Genomic DNA, 16,626 nt, shown 5'->3' on the forward strand with positions numbered 1-16,626 from the left:
TACATAGTTACAAACTGATATTGGACAAGTCAGTTTTTGTGAGATGATGAGATGAGACAACATGAATTAATATGATGATTATAAATTTATATTTACTAAAATATAAATAAGCTCACTTACATAAAGCTGTAAGCATATGTATACATACAGATTATTGTCTTCATGCTCTTCTCAAGATTGATCATAGCTTTTTTTTATACATAAGTGTGTGAAACAATTTTACGTTAAATCATGAACAAATTCATGTTAAATCATGAAACTTTTCTTATGAATTAACAACAAGTAATTTTACTACTAAAGAAGCAGAGTAATATTTATAGTTTTTGTAGCATCTTCATGACTATAATTTACAGCTTTTGCATTCATATGAAAGACACAAATTTAAAGATTAGAAAATATTTACAATTTATATGTTACTGACTGAAGTATTCTACAGGAACTTGTACAGATTTTAGAAGCAGCTAGCTTCACTAACTTCTATATAGTTTAAGTTTTATTTAAATGTACATTTTTAGAGACATTTTAAAATTCCTTACATTTTTTTTGTGCCTTAATGTGGTGTGGTAACTTGCTGTAAGGTTTTTTCCCTGCTAGTTGCAACCCATCTTGACTAAGTTTTGTTTTTGCACATTCGCTATACAGTTCCATTTTCTGCCATTTATTGTACTTATGAACTGCTTCATTTTTTTGCACTACCTGGTCTTCAGTGTCCGTTATTTTCTTAATGAAAGATGTAACTTCCAAAATGTATAAGTAAGGTAGTGGAAGAAATCGTAGGTTCTCAAATAGTGGCCTGCATGAGCTTCTAGTAGTTACATTTACTATGTGCCTTATAATTTGTTTTTGGACAGTGAAGCAACCTCTACTGACAGGTGAGTTGCCCCAAAATATTATGCCATATTTCAACAGTGATTCCTCCTGTGCATAAGATATTTTTTTAATCATTTTTTGTGTCATGTAGCCAGTAAGAATTTTCAAGCAATAGCAGGTTGTACTTAATTTCTTATTGATGAAGCTTATATGTTTGTCCCACTTTATGTTTTCTTGGATCCATATTTCAAGAATTTCAGTGCTGTTTATGGTTTCTAATTTTTTTCACATAACATTATAATAGGGCTCGAGGGCTGTATCTTTTAAATTGTATGTAAACACATTGTTACTTTCTTTTCGACATTTATGATAAGACTGTTCCTGGAGACCAAACAGTTGTGTGGAACATACAAACTTTTATTTCATTCTCCAGTCCATCTGCAGTCTTCCCTTCTATCAGAATGTTGGTGTCATCTGTAAATTTTATACAAGTCTGGGAATGGGTTGCTGACTTTACATCATTTATAAACAGGAGGAACAAGACTGGACCTAGAATGGAGCCTAGGGGCACACCTTATTTAACATGCTGTTCCCCTGATACATGTGTGTGTTATTTCCTAGCTGATATTTCAGTTCTGCTATTTGTTGTCTGTTGTTCAGAAAGGATTGCATTCATTTGTGTCTCAGTCTTCTGACACCAACAAATTCCAATTTTGAGAGTAGTGGTTTATGGTTTATGACATAAAAGCTTTGGTGAGTTCCAAAAATACAGCAGGTAAGGGTTGTTTATGGTCTACTGAGGTCAGGGCTTCATTTACAAAATCAAAGATGGCAGTTTCTGTGGACCTACATTTACAGAAACCATACTGTGATTTCGAGAAGAGGTTATTTTCTTCTACAAAATGGACCAGCCTCCTATAAATTTCTTTCTAATATTTTAGAAAAGCCAGACAGCAAAGAGATTGGTTTGTAATTTTTACCTTTATTCTTTGACCTTTTTTAAACACAGGCCTCACTTTTGCTATTTTCAACTTTTCAGAAAAAATCCCAGAAGCCAGTGAGGAATTACAAAACATCTGGAAATGGTTTTGCTATTACTACTGAGCATTTCTTTAAAATACCACCAGGGATGTTTTCAATGCCAGATGATAATTTTGATTTTAGTCCTCTATTGACATTTGATACTCCTTTCCGATCTGTTGGATATAAGAAAAGGTACTTGTTTAAACTGTTTGGAACTTGTAATTTCCTAGCGTTTGGAGGATGACTTTTGATAAGATTTTCTTCTAGTTCTGTAAGGTAGGAGTTAAATCTATTTGCAACTTTTTATTGGTCTGATATGTTGGTTGAGTTCTCCAGTAAGTCAATATCATGGTGTTTTTACATTGTTTTCCTGTTTCTTTTCTTACTATGTCCCACATAGCCTTTGTTTTGTTTGGGGCACTTTTTACAGAATTCTCATTTGTCAGTTTCTTAGATATTTTAATCACTTTACTTAGGATATGCTTATATCTCCCAAAATAAGCATCAAAATCTGTTGGTTTTTCAGTTTGTTTTAATACTTAATACAGAAATCTCCTTTTCTTAAGTGATATGAGTATGCCTGGTGTGGTCCAACTACTTTTCTGATTTTTCTGCTTTATTTTATTTAATTATTTTTCTTTTTGGGGGGAGAGTGGGACATAGCGCAAAGTAATAGCAGGAGATATTACTGAAAGCATTGAACTTTTCATTGTGCCTCGATGTTGTAAACTTCTTCCCATTTTTCCCTGGTTTGGGACTGCACAAAGGAATTTATATTTTGTTCATTATAGCTCCTAACAACAGCTGATACAGACAGTTTTAAAAGTTGGCAATGGTTTTTAGTTCTACAGAAATTATTTGTGCATTGTGATCCCCAAAGCTTGTATTTAAAGTTTTTGTATTGTATTTACATGACATATTTGTAAACATTTGGTCAATGGTTGACACTGATATTGCTACTTCTATTTTAGGCTTTAAATTAAAAGTTAAAAGGAGGTTTAAAAGATCAGTCTTTTGTTTTGAGTCTTTCAGAAAGTTAATATTAAAATCCCCATACCTAATGAGATTTTTGCACCTTTTTTGTTAAGATGTGGAAGTATGATTCCAAACCTGTTAACAGGGTAGGTGTATTACCTGTTGGAGCCCTATACAAGCAAATAATAGCTACATTTTTAGCTAAAAATTCAACTCAAGATATCTCTAAACCTCTTTCTTTACATATATCTTTTGGGAAAAGAATGTGCGCAAACTTTATACCACTTTTTTATATATATATATATATATATATATATATATATATATATATATATATATATATATATATATATATATATATATAAAAAACAAAGATGAGGTGACTTACCGAACAAAAGCGCTGGCAGGTCGATAGACACACAAACAAACACAAACTCACACACAAAATTCAAGCTTTCGCAACAAACTGTTGCCTCATCAGGAAAGAGGGAAGGAGAGGGGAAGACGAAAGGAAGTGGGTTTTAAGGGAGAGGGTAAGGAGTCATTCCAATCCCGGGAGCGGAAAGACTTACCTTGGGGGGAAAAAAGGACAGGTATACACTCGTACACACGCACATATCCATCCACTCTGTATGTGTGGATGGATATGTGCGTGTGTACGAGTGTATACCTGTCCTTTTTTCCCCCCAAGGTAAGTCTTTCCGCTCCCGGGATTGGAATGACTCCTTACCCTCTCCCTTAAAACCCACTTCCTTTCGTCTTCCCCTCTCCTTCCCTCTTTCCTGATGAGGCAACAGTTTGTTGCGAAAGCTTGAATTTTGTGTGTGAGTTTGTGTTTGTTTGTGTGTCTATCGACCTGCCAGCGCTTTTGTTCGGTAAGTCACCTCATCTTTGTTTTTATATATAATTTTTCCCACGTGGAATGTTTCCTTCCATTATATATATATATATATATATATATATATATATATATATATATAACTTCCTTTATGGGTCTGTATAGTTCAATATTAGAGAAGGAAAGTTGCTACTCATCATATAATGGATATGCCGAGTTCATGGTTTCAGTTGTCTGAGACTGCAGATGTGTGTGCAAGTTGCTTTTGTGTGTGTGTGTGTGTGTGTGTGTGTGTGTGTGTGTGTGTGTGTGTGTGCGTGTGTGTGTGGAATGGCTGAAAGCTATAATTGTGTGAATATTTTTGTTGTGTCTATAGCGACTCAGCATCTCCACTATATGGTGAGCAGCATCTTTCCTTCTCTAGTCCATCCTGGATTTTCCATTGTTTGGTCTGTATAGCTCCACAGAAATAGCTACCTAACACAAAATCTTGCAGACAGCATTTTTAGTTTTACTTCTTCAAGCCAATGTTGTGTTATGCAAAGTACAGAAACAAATTTTATTTCAGTCTCTAGAAGAACTTGAAGTTCACTAACTTTATTTGTCAGTGACTGCACATTTTGATGAAGCACTGAGAAATTTGCAAATAACTTTGGGATTAGAAACTTATTTGTTACATAGTGGTGTGATTTTGCTTCTTTGTTGTTCATTTTCAAGTTACGGGAGGTGCCGTGACCATTTATTTTGTGTGCTTCCCCTCCTACCTGCTTCCAACTAAAAAATCATTTGCACTGAGTGAGTGAAATAAAGAGGAGGGGGAGAGAAAGGAAGGCAGAACTGGAGAGGGGGTTCAGGGGGAGGAGTGCTTTTAGAATTCTGTTTTAATTTTCAGTTTCAATTGGCTACAGCAAATGTACTCTTTCAAAACCACAAAAGATGAAGAAGTATTTGAAAAAGACTAGGAACTCATGAAGATTCATCTGGACTACATTATTGTTAGACAAAAGTTTAGGAGCCAAATAACATAGATTAATAGATATAAATCAGAGTATAATACAGTGATGATGAATAGTAGGCTCAAATTCTAAATCATACAGGATATTGAGCATGTAGAGTGTTTATAATCTAAATAGAGTGAGCCAGAATGGATGTTCTCTGAGCCAGAGACTTTAGGGCATTCATTCATCCATTGCTTTTCTCTATACTCCTTCAAAAATAAGAATTCCAGGTACATGGAATGAGTCAAGCCATACATTTACAAAAGGCAGAAATCATAGCCTATAAACTTAATCAGCATACTGTACCAATAGTAAACTACCACTATAGAGACTAATGCTATTTTTGCTTTTGTCAGTTAAATGTAATCAATGAAATTAGAAAGAAAGCTCCCAGCTCAAAAAAAGCTGCTGCATTTTCCATTTTACAAGTTAGCTGATGTTTTTCTGCTTTTATAACATCAATTACATGGAAAATGCTCAAAGATGCTCAGTTCTGTCTATTCTGTTAGTAGCATAACTTTTACTTGACTACATTGGTATTTTCCACAGTTAGCTGTAGCTGCTGCAGATTTCCATCCAAATACTAATTTGATGCATCTCTCCATGCTACTCTATCCTGTGCAAGCGTCTTCATATCCAAACATCTACCACAACCAACATCCATCTGTACCTGCTTACTGTGTTCATCTCTTGGTCTCGCTCTACAATTTTTATCCCCCACACTTGCCTCCAATAACAAACTGATGATTCCTTAATGCGTCAGAACATATCCTATCAACCGATCCCTTCTTTTAGCCAAGTTAGGCCACAAATTTCTTTTCTTTCCAATTATATTCAGTATCACTTCGCTAGTTACACAATCTACCCATCTAATTTTAAGCATTTTTCTGTCGCATTACATTTCAAAAGCTTCTGTTCTCTTCTTGTCTGACCTGCTTATCATTCATATTTCACTTTCATACAAGGTTACACTCCAGACAAACACTTGCAAAACAGACTTTCTAGCCCTTAAATTTGTATTCAGTGGTAACAAATTTCTCTTCTTCAGAAATAATTTTCTTGCTGTTGCCATTCTACATTTTATATTTTCACTACTTCAATCAGAATTAGTTATTTTACTACCGATTAGCAAAAGTGTGCTACTACTTTTAGAGTCTCATTCCCCAATCTGATTTCCCTCAGCATCAAGTGACTTGATTTGATTACATTCCCTTACCATTGTTCTTCTTTTGTTGTTTCTCATCTTATATCCTCCTTTCAAGACACTTTCACTTCCATTCAACTCCTCTTCCAAATCCCTTGCTGTCTCTGACAGAATGACATCATCATAGGCAAATCTCAAAGGTTAATTCCTTCTCTGAATTTTTCTTTCACTTCCTTTACTGCTTGCTTCATGTACTGATTGAATTTTGTCAGGGATAGGCTATAACCTTGTCTCACTCCCTCCTCAATTATTGTTTCCCTTACAAGCCCTTCAACCCTTATAATTGCCATCCGATTTCTGTGCAAGTTGTAAGTAACCTTTCACTCTCTATATTTTACAGCTGCTACTTTCAGAATTTCTCCAAGTCTACAAATGCTATAAAAATAAGTTTGCCTTTCCTTAACCCATCTACTGAAAAGAAATTGTACAGTTAATATAGCCTCATCTGTTTCTACATTCCTTCAGAACCCATTTTGATCTTCCCCATGGTCGGTTCCCACCAGTTCTTCCATTGTTCTGTTAGTATTATGTGACAGTATTTTGCAACTGTGACTTACTAAACTGATAGTCGGGCAATATTCCCACCTGTTAGCACCTGCTTTCTTTGGAATTATTGCATTTGTCATGAAGTCCAAGTTTATCTGTCCCAAACACCACCAAACAGGTAGAACAGTTTTGTTATGGATGGCTCTCTGAAGGATATCAACAGTTTTGAGGGAATGTCAACTCCAGGGGCCTTGTTATGACTTACATATTTCAGTGCTCTGTCAAATTCTTCTTTCAGTATTACATCTCCCATCTCATTTTCATCTATGTCCTCTTATCTTTCTATAATATTGCCTTCAATTTGATTTCCCTTGTATACCACCTCTAGTTACCTACCTCTGCTGCACTTAGTTCTAATTACAGTCCATTACTATATCCCTTTCAAAACAACAACAAACACTGCTGCTTACCTTGTAGCTGGCAGAACTTTTCAATCATTCAGTCTAGTTATCAGTAGTAAGAATGGCTAGTGAGGCTGGCTCTGAGCACTATGGGACTTAATGTCTATGGTCATCAGTCCCGGCTAGTGAGGTATATTTTTAATTTTCTTTTGAACTGGCATAGATTCTTAACTTCTTATTTTATTTTAGATGGGAACTTCTTGAATATCTTTGATCAGGGTACATAATTCCATTCTGACCTCTAGACAAGGAGGTAAAGTAAACATGAAAATAATTTTTGTATCTTGTTTTGTGATTGTGTAATTACAGTTCAGTTGAAATTGACTTTTATTGTCAGCAACAAAACTCACTAACAAGTAAATGTATTGGGAAACAGGTATACAAATTCCAACATACTTAAAAAGGCTTCTGCAAGATGTACAGTTATTTACTTTCTGTGATTTTCTTGCAGTTTTGTGCTGCTGAAAAACACTTTATTTGCTTTAGATGCACTACCCCAGAAGATAATTCCACAGGGAGCAAAAATATACAAGATAAGTCATGAATCTTGTGATTAGGTGCACATAATGGCAGAAGCACCTAAGAACAAAACATGCAGAACTGAGCGTCTTGATTAATTTATTTCTTGATTGCATTTTAACTTATTATCCAGGCAGATGTTAAAAATTTTCACAGTGTGTTTCATCTAGCATACAATTAATATCTAGTTCTTTTGCTAACAATTAATTATTTTGCCTATGAACTCACAAAATCTGAGACTATCCCAGATTTTCTATTGTTTGAACCTTTGCAAAATTAAAACATAAACTGATATCTGAGACCACTTGTGTTCACCTATAAGCTGAGCTGTGTGTTGTAAGACTGGATTTTATTTATTTATTTATTTATTCATTTATTTATTGTCCTCTGAATCAATACTGTACATGACATGCACATGGTGATGCACAAACATACATTTGATGTTGGACATTGTGATGATTTGCTGGCATGAAGTAATATGCCAAAAGTTTGCACAAACATGAGCTTACATACATATTTTCTGAGAAGATATAAACACACAAAATTATGACCACACAAATTACATACTCAGTTACACATTTGTATTTTAGTGCTGTATTCCTCTAACACATATGCACAACAGTACCTGGCTGGATATTCTTTCTGCACTTAATTTGCTTAGTAGCAGATTATATAGATGCAGTATTTTTGCACATACTTGCATTAATGTTTTACTCTTTACAATAGTCTTTGCTGTAATTTGTTTCCTGTTTCTTTCCACCAATGTATAGCAGAAATTCACTTACACTGTAGAAACAATGATCAAGTAGAAATGATTTTAATTTTTTATTAAATACAGTCAGGGACTTACTGTTTTTTATTTATGATGGCAGGCTATTGTATATTTTAATGCCTTTGTTGAAGGGAGAGTTTTTAAAGGCAGAGGTGTGCCTTTCTTTAACATGGAGTTTCATTTTCTATCTAGTACCATAGTCATGGACATTTACATTTTTTTAAAAATTTTGTAATATTTCTTTTTACAAATTTGCATAGTTCTAGTATATACAGGCTGCCAAGGGGTAGGATGAGCAACTTTTGGAAGAGAGGTCTGCAGCTATCAGTTGGCTTTAGATCCTTGACTAATATGCTTGTGTCATCAACAAATATTACAGTTTTTGAGCCACATTTTAAAGTCACTGGAATATCATTTGTTTAGATTTAAAAAACTCTAAGCAAATGCATATTGCATAATTTATTGCAGAACAAGTATAATTTTAAAGAGGGGTTAATTAAAGCTCATCAGGCCACCATAAACACAGCTAAGACAAGAACAAAAAATCACATATAACTCCAAATATAGTCTAACTTACAACAGAAAGAAAGAAACATAAAAATGCAAAGAACTGGATTGATCAGAACAATATATTTTCTTTAAGGATGAAATTAACAGACAGTGTAAGGAGACATCAAGATGGATGCAGGTAAGCTGGCACTGATACTGCAGCAGAACATTACAGAATGTTGTCATGGAAGGTGCTCATGAAGTGTGGTGTGGGTAGAGCTACTGGCTCAGGTATTTACCTGTCCGCAGCAGTAGGCCTGGCCCTGCAGTCCTCATAATGATTTCAACTACCTCAGACACAGTTTTACTTCACACTATGTTATGTTTCTTTGTACTCGTGTCAGTTGTTCATGCTGGTTGCATTTGTGTTTCTAGCGTTGCTAACTCTGGGTCCCAGGGTTCATTCCCGGCCAGGTTGGGGAATTTCTCTGCCCAGGGGCTGGGTGTTTGTGTTGTACTCATCATTTCATTATCATCATCATCATCATCATTCGTGACAGTGGCTCAATTGGACTGCTTGAAAAATCGGTCTGTGTAAAAATTGGGACTTTGTAGGGGTGATGATGATCGAGCAGTTGAGTGCCCCACAAACAAAACATCATCATTTGTGTTTCTCTCTGTGCTCATCTCTAAGTGACAGTTGGACCCTCTGCTCCCCTGTAGATTGACTTGCACATCAAGTTTCATTCCTTCTTCTGGTATTCAGCTCCCAGGCTTTATTTTGAGCCAATCTCTACTTGTAGAGTTACATTAGCATTTGTGTTGACAGTGGCAGATCACACAGATACAAAAATGACTAACTTAGGATGTTTTCATGCATATGGTGCTTTCCTCCTATTTTTTTTCCTTTTTTTCTTTTTTTCCCATAGTGTTAATCTGTGGCCAGCATCAACATGGCATTTTTGTGATGCTGGCAGGAGCAGTTGCACCTCCAGTAGCAGCAACAAAAGATGCAGTTGGAAGATGCAGGAACTACTCACACAGAATGCAGAATTGCTCCATACTCACTTGATAGTGGGCCAGGCACTTTCAGAGAAGCTTCCTCCCCCGCCACCCCAGATGCCATTTGCTGGCTTCGATGAGTTTAAGGAAAGGTGGGAGAATTAGCTACTCCAGTTCTTGCTGCACTGATTATTCAAGTGAAGTGATGTCATGGTGCTGACCATCTTTGCCTATGCTGGGCTCAGTGGTATGCATCAATCAAAGTGTTGTAACCCCTTGTCACAACATTTTTCGGGTTCTCTGTTTTGCTCTCCTGCTGCACCAGTTTCCATTTAGTGGACCAGACAATGGCCATGTTCCATTGTCATTTGACACATGTTTGACAGGACTGCTTGCATGTGGATGTCATGTGTGGGGTATATTGCAAAATAGGAGACTTGACAACTGTTTGTGACAGACGGTGAGCCATGGAATAGTTGTCGGAAGCCCAGTATTTTTCCTGGACTTAGAGGCTGCCTCCAACACCCTGAAAGCATTACCCCAGCATATTCTGCTGCCACTGGTAGTGGCTAGATGATCTATTGAGCTTCATGTAGACACAAGAGCAATGGTCAGTCTTATTAACATAAGTACGTAACGGCTCTTGAATTGCGCTGCGTTAAAATTGCCACTATGTCAAGTTGTGTCTTGTAGTAAACAGTGTATTCCTTTCAGACGACAGTTCTCTCCCCCCTCTTCCTGCATGTTATGAGAATGCAGAATGGCAATTTATGTTGTTAGTGGTGAATTCAAAATATTTTTGGGTCAGATACCTGTTCTGTTTTGGCTTCCAGGCTTTTAAGAAATCTCGTGTTAATGAAGAAATAAAAAAAACTAACAGACTGCTTCACAAAATAACAAAGTGCTACCCAAATTCAACATTTGTCCAGCTAGATTTCAGAAAACAACATTTCATAAACAGTGGAGATCTCCTAAATAGAGCAGGAGAACTGTATGTCTGTGCTCAAATTATGAAAACAATAAATAATTTCAATGATCAACACAAACTGCCTGGTATCCTCACCATAGCAGTAACTGAGCAAATGGAAATTTGCAAGGAAACGTCTAAGATGAGAGAGATACCTAACATACCGGTACCAGTATCTGAAGGAGTGGTAGAATGTGGGGTACCAGCAGAAATGTCAGGAACATCCAGCAGAGTTGAGGAAACAATTTCTTCAGATGAGAAAACCTACAAACCTAGTGTAAACTCATGTGCACCTGAAACCTCCAAGGATGAAGCTGTCAGCACATTCGACACACTTAATGCTTCATGCTCACTTGTAACTAGGACTGCAACCACACCAACAGCCAAGAACCATTCAATTAGATCCAGAAACTCATCAGTTGCTCTGCAGACATCTCAAAGGAAGAGCCTCAGGATAAGAAGAGCTGCTGTGCGTAGTGACTATTTTTTATGGGACCTTCACAATTTGAAGAAGAAGAAAAGGCAGAATCTTTACAGTGTCAGCAACAAGAAAGTACAAAGGTAAATAGTGCAGCAAATCCACTACATGAAACTTTAACAGTTGTATACCAAAATGTGCAAGGACTAGAAAGTAAATTAGCTGAAATAGAAGTTCTATTAACTGACTATCTAAAAGACATTAACATACTATGCATAAGTGAGCACTGGGTAAAAGAAACGCAAGCGTCTAGCATAATTACTCCAAATTTTGAAATGATTAGCAAATTTTGTAGAATCAACCATAAAGGGGGTGGGACATGTATCTATGTTAGGACAGGGGTAGAATCAAAAGAAATTAAATGTAAACTAAAATGCATAGAAAAAGATTTTGAATACAGTATATGTGAGCTAACCAAATTAAAAATTACTATTGTGTGTTTGTACCGATCACCACTGGGCAACATTGCCATTTTTATGGAAAACCTTGAGGGACTGCTGAATGAACTTAAACATAATGTAATTGTTCTTGGTGATTTTAATGTTAACTTTAAGAATGATTGTAGTAAACAACAGCAACTGTGCAATCTGTTTTTGTGTCATAATATGATGGCAACTGTAAATGAAGTTACCAGATGCGGAAATATGTCTGAAACTATAATAGATCAAGTATTTGTAAACAAGGACAAGTGTGAATATAACACTGAAGTAGTTGACACTGGTTTCTCGGATCACAAGGGTATCAAATTGAGTTTAAATGTCACATCTTACAAGGACCCTGTTATCAATAACAATTACAGAGAAAGGAGATTTATAAATGATGACAGCATAAGAATTTTTAATTACATTCTGGAAAATAACAACTGGGGTAGTGAATCAAGTGGTGATGTCAACAAAAAGTTTGACTCATTCCTTGAAAGCTACAAACACTGCTTCGATGTTGCCTTTCCTATAAAAAGAGTCAAAACTAAACATAAAACCAAAACATGGGTTACACATGGGATTAGAAAGTCGTCAGACACTCTCAGAAAGTTAAATAAATCAGCCAGGAAGAATGTAGTACTGAAAGCACATGTGAAATGTTATAGAAGCCTGTACAAGAAAGTAATAATTGCAGCTAAGAAGCTTGATAATGATACCTATATTGAGAAAGGTAACAACAAAATGAAGTCAACTTGGGAGGTAATAAATAAAAATATAGGTAGACACAAAAGAAAAGATAACAGCTTTGTCATTAAAAGAGGGGGTAAAACTGTTAAGGACCCACTTCAGATTGCCAACATATTTAATGAGCATTTCACAAATATAGCTATAAATTTAATTAAAACTAAATGCAATTCCAATAGCAAGGTAAAAATCCCCATGAATGACATGACAATGTTCCTTTATCCAGTAACTGATTCAGAGGTACTAAATGCTATAAATAAGTTAAAAAATAAAATGTCATGTGGGTGTGATGGGATTCCTGACAAAGTCATTAAGCAAAGTGCAAGAAACATAGCCTCGCATCTCACTGAAATTATAAATGAATCTTTTAAGACAGGGGTGTTTCCATCAAAACTTAAAATGTCTACTATAAAGCCACTTTACAAGAATGGTGATAAATATGATGTTAGTAACTTTAGGCCTTTATCAATGTTGTCAGGTTTCTCAAAAATAATAGAAAGGATAATGTATCAGAGACTATACAAATTTCTTATTAAGAATAGAATATTGGTTAATGTGCAAAATGGTTTCTGTAAAAATAAATCAACTGAAACAGCTATCTTCAATTTTTTGCAACTTGTTCTAAATTCCATAAACAGAAAGGAATTACATTGTGGATTGTTTTTAGACTTATCAAAGGCCTTTGATGTCATCGACCATAAGTTACTGCTTAGGAAGTTATATGCCTATGGGATACGTGAAGTTGCCCACAAATGGTTTGAATCATATCTGTCAGACAGGTATCAGAAGGTGGAGATAAGCCAGGCAGATTGGACATATTCATCAAGATTCGAGAGAGTTTTGTATGGAGTACCCCAGGTATCTGTATTAGGGCCATTACTGTTTTTAACATTTATCAATGACCTACCAAGTCAACTATCTGAAGCAGAGGCAGTACTGTTTGCTGATGATACAAGTTTGTTTGTTAAAGCAAATAGTGAAGCTGACTTACAGGAAAAAGTCACATTTGCAACAGACGCAGCAGACAGATGGTTTAATGAAAACAGACTCATTGTGAATGCCAAAAAAACAATGTGGATCAACTTCAGACATATTACAAATAAAATAAAAACTAACCTTACAGTAGAACTGGGTAAGTGTAAGATTGAACAAGCATCATACACTAAATTCTTGGGAGTATGGTTTGATGAACACTTGAGATGGGAAAAGCATGTAATATCATTGAACAAAAAATTAAGTCAAACGTGTTATATACTTAGAATGCTTAAAAGCTCATGTAATATTAAAACAGTGTTATGTGTTTATTTCTCATTCATGCACAGTTTATTAAGATACGGCGTACAGTTTTGGGGGAACATCAGTCTAACAAAACACTCATTTAGACTACAAAAGAAGGCAGTCAGAATAATAAAAGGTATAGGATATAGAGACTCTTGTAGCCAAGCTTTCAAAGAATTAAAAATCATGACACTACCATCTTTATACATATATGAATGCATATGTTTCTTAAAAGAACACGAGGAATTTTATACATTAAAAAGAGAATTTCACAACTACGAAACAAGGAATAGGAATGATTTCCACAGAGAAATTCATAAAACAGCTATGTATCACAAAAGTGTACTATACCAACCCAAAATCCTCTACAGTGCTCTCCCCAAAGAACTAAAAATAATACCAAAACTGTACATATTTAAAAGAAAATTAAAAAACATGTTATTGAGCAATAGTTTTTACAGTATTGAAGAGTTTATGAATCGTTGACAATAAAAGCGCAGTTAATATTTCCCTGACATAATAAATATGTGTAATTGCTCACATTTAAATACTTGCTGTTTCTATGAAAGTGTGAAACAGTGTTAATGTAAGAATGTAAATAATCTTTGATGTGAGAATCACTAACCTTTTTTTTTTTTTTTTTTTTTTTTTTTTGTACGTTGTTATCCTACTTGTATATTTTTATGTTAATGTTCTAAAAGTTCTATTAAAATTGTAATGTCTATGTGACAAGTAAATTCAATTACAAATTTTCATGTATATGTATTTTAAATTGTAATGTTTATTGACAAGTCCTATATCATTTCGATGATGTACTACAAGGACGCTAATAAATTGAATTGAATTGAATTGACAAAGTAAATTTAGTGTCTCCATTGGCCCCTTCCAAGGTTTGGACTCCTGTCTGTGGTCACACAATTTGCTGTTCAAAAATACCTTGGGTTGGGCAGAAAATTTCATGGCACATGTCTCCTTTAAGACATCACTGATACCTCAGTTTTCTCAATTCATCCCATTCCCTTCACCATGTGCAACAAGGTCAGGGCCAAGTTGCTGTTTTGCCAAGACCTCGGAGTCATTTCTCCTGTTTTGTCATTCAGTGAGCCACTCCTTTGGCGTTGACTCAGAAACCAGATGGTGCCTTGTGCCTTTGCGGCAATTTTGATCAGGTGGTCAATGCGCAATGTCACAAATTCGTATCCAGTTCCACAACTGGAGAAGTCATTGGCAAAATTGTCTGGGGGACAGTATTTTTCAAGCATCAACTTGCATGTTGCCTACTAGAAGTTGCAGTTGGACCAGCTTCTTGGAATTTGTTGGTGCTCAACACCCCGTTTCAGTTTTACCAGTTTCATAATTTGCCTTTTAGAACTTCATCCGTGCCAGAAATTTATCAACAATACTTGCAGCAGTTGGTTTAGGATATTTGCTGCTGCATGAGCTACCTTGATGATATCTGGGAATGGGCTCTACATGAGAGGATCACTTACAATATATGCTGTCAGTCATCCAGTGCCACATGGAGAATGGCCGTCACTGAAAACTGGAAAGATGTAGTTTTTTTTCCTAAGGTGCATCTTTTGGGGCATATACTTATCAAATGTGATCTCAACCCTACAGATGAACATATCAAAGCCATTGTCAATCTGCCAGTGCCCAAAACGTGCAGGAGTCCAGTCCTTTTTGGGCAAGATTTTATTATTATGCTAAGATCATTCCCCAGGCCAAATACAGTTGCCATCCCCTTCACCAGCTTCGCCAAAAGGGTGTCAGGTTTGTGTTTCCTGTAGACTGTCACTAAGCTTTTCAGTGGTTCATGCAGAATTGCTCTGCTCCGTTTTTCTTCTTTTGTGGTGGGTAAACCATTAAGCCTGGCCCTCCAATGCTTTCCAGTATGATATTGATATGGTTTGTTGCATCAGAACCCAGATGGCACCAAGATACCTGATGCTTACACATCAAAGACACTTTCCACAGCACCGTGTACGTACTCACAGTTGGAAAAGGAGGCACTGTCTACGATTTTTGGTCTTAAAAAGGTTTGCATTTTGTTTTACGGAGTAATGTTCTTATGCATCACTGACTACAAGCCCCTCAATTCCATCTCTGGCCCTTGCTCTAAGCTACTGGATGAGATTTCCCACCAGTTGCAGAGATGAGCCTTCTTCTCAGTAATTATAGTTATGAAATTCGTTACTGGCCCACTGCCCAGCCTGCAAATGCTGGTGCTCTGTTGCCCTCATAGTTTTGTGACAAAGGACACAACAGAAGCAAATCATTTTTGGCCCTATGTGGCCTTTTCAGGAGGCAGCGATTTAGTATCCTCACTGGTGGACACTGAATGGATGCAAATGTGTTGGCATGGATATTGCAGTGGAATGATACAGAACACTGTCATGGAAGGTGCACACAAAGCATGGCATGGGCAGAGCCACTGACTCAGGAGTTTACCTGTCAGCAGCAATAGGCCTCGGCTGGCAGTTCTTACACTGACTTCAACTACCTGAGACTTGGCCTTCAGCTTGCACTGTGCTCTGTTCCCACATGCTAGTGTCAGTCATTCATGCTAGTTGTATTTGATTATCTTCCATGCCCATCTCTATGCATCAGTCGGACTCTCTGTTCCACCATAGACTGACTTACATATCAAGTTTGGTTCTCTCTTCTGGAGCTCAGCTCCCAGTACTTGTTGTCAAGCACTGTCAGCTCATATAATTATGTTTGTGTTGACATGACAGTTCGTGATGTTGTTATGCCTTGTGCGAATATAAATGAAGCAAAACCATAATGGATGAGATATAAGAATGTGAGATAAGGTACATTAATTCTGCATACAGAAAATAAAATTGATTTCAGTGATGACAAAGACAAACATGTTAATTTGCAAGATGCAGGCTCTAAACCTCTATAAATTTCAGGCAGATGGCAGGAATACATAAAGGTCTATCCCACAATGAGATTCAAAAGAAGGTTAATGCAAAAGAAGGAAGTGGCCTAATATAATGTAAAATATTATGTAAAATCAATGGGAGTCATGGTAGCTGGTGTATGTTTTGATTGTGTGTCCACATTCTGTAGACCACATGTTGTGCACACAAGAATACCTTAATATGAAGTCAAAGAATAGGTCCAAAATCTTGAAAATGATATAGATGCAATA

The 16,626-nt window shown here is 36.2% G+C and overlaps 1 protein-coding gene across 2 annotated transcripts in view; it reads left to right on the forward strand.

The window, feature by feature from the left end:
* LOC124611858 overlaps positions 1 to 16,626 on the forward strand; it is a 42,206-nt gene that overhangs the window by 213 nt on the left and 25,367 nt on the right. The window contains exon 2 of one of the 2 annotated variants that reach the window (XR_006979506.1): positions 1,850 to 2,025. The exons of the other annotated variant lie outside the window; for it this stretch is intronic. The gene's annotated coding sequence lies outside the window, so the exon portion shown is untranslated. The remainder of the gene's footprint in view (positions 1 to 1,849; positions 2,026 to 16,626) is intronic. 2 annotated transcript variants of the gene reach the window in all.

This window comes from Schistocerca americana, chromosome 1 (genome assembly GCF_021461395.2).
Source record: "Schistocerca americana isolate TAMUIC-IGC-003095 chromosome 1, iqSchAmer2.1, whole genome shotgun sequence".
Lineage (NCBI taxonomy): Eukaryota > Metazoa > Arthropoda > Insecta > Orthoptera > Acrididae > Schistocerca > Schistocerca americana.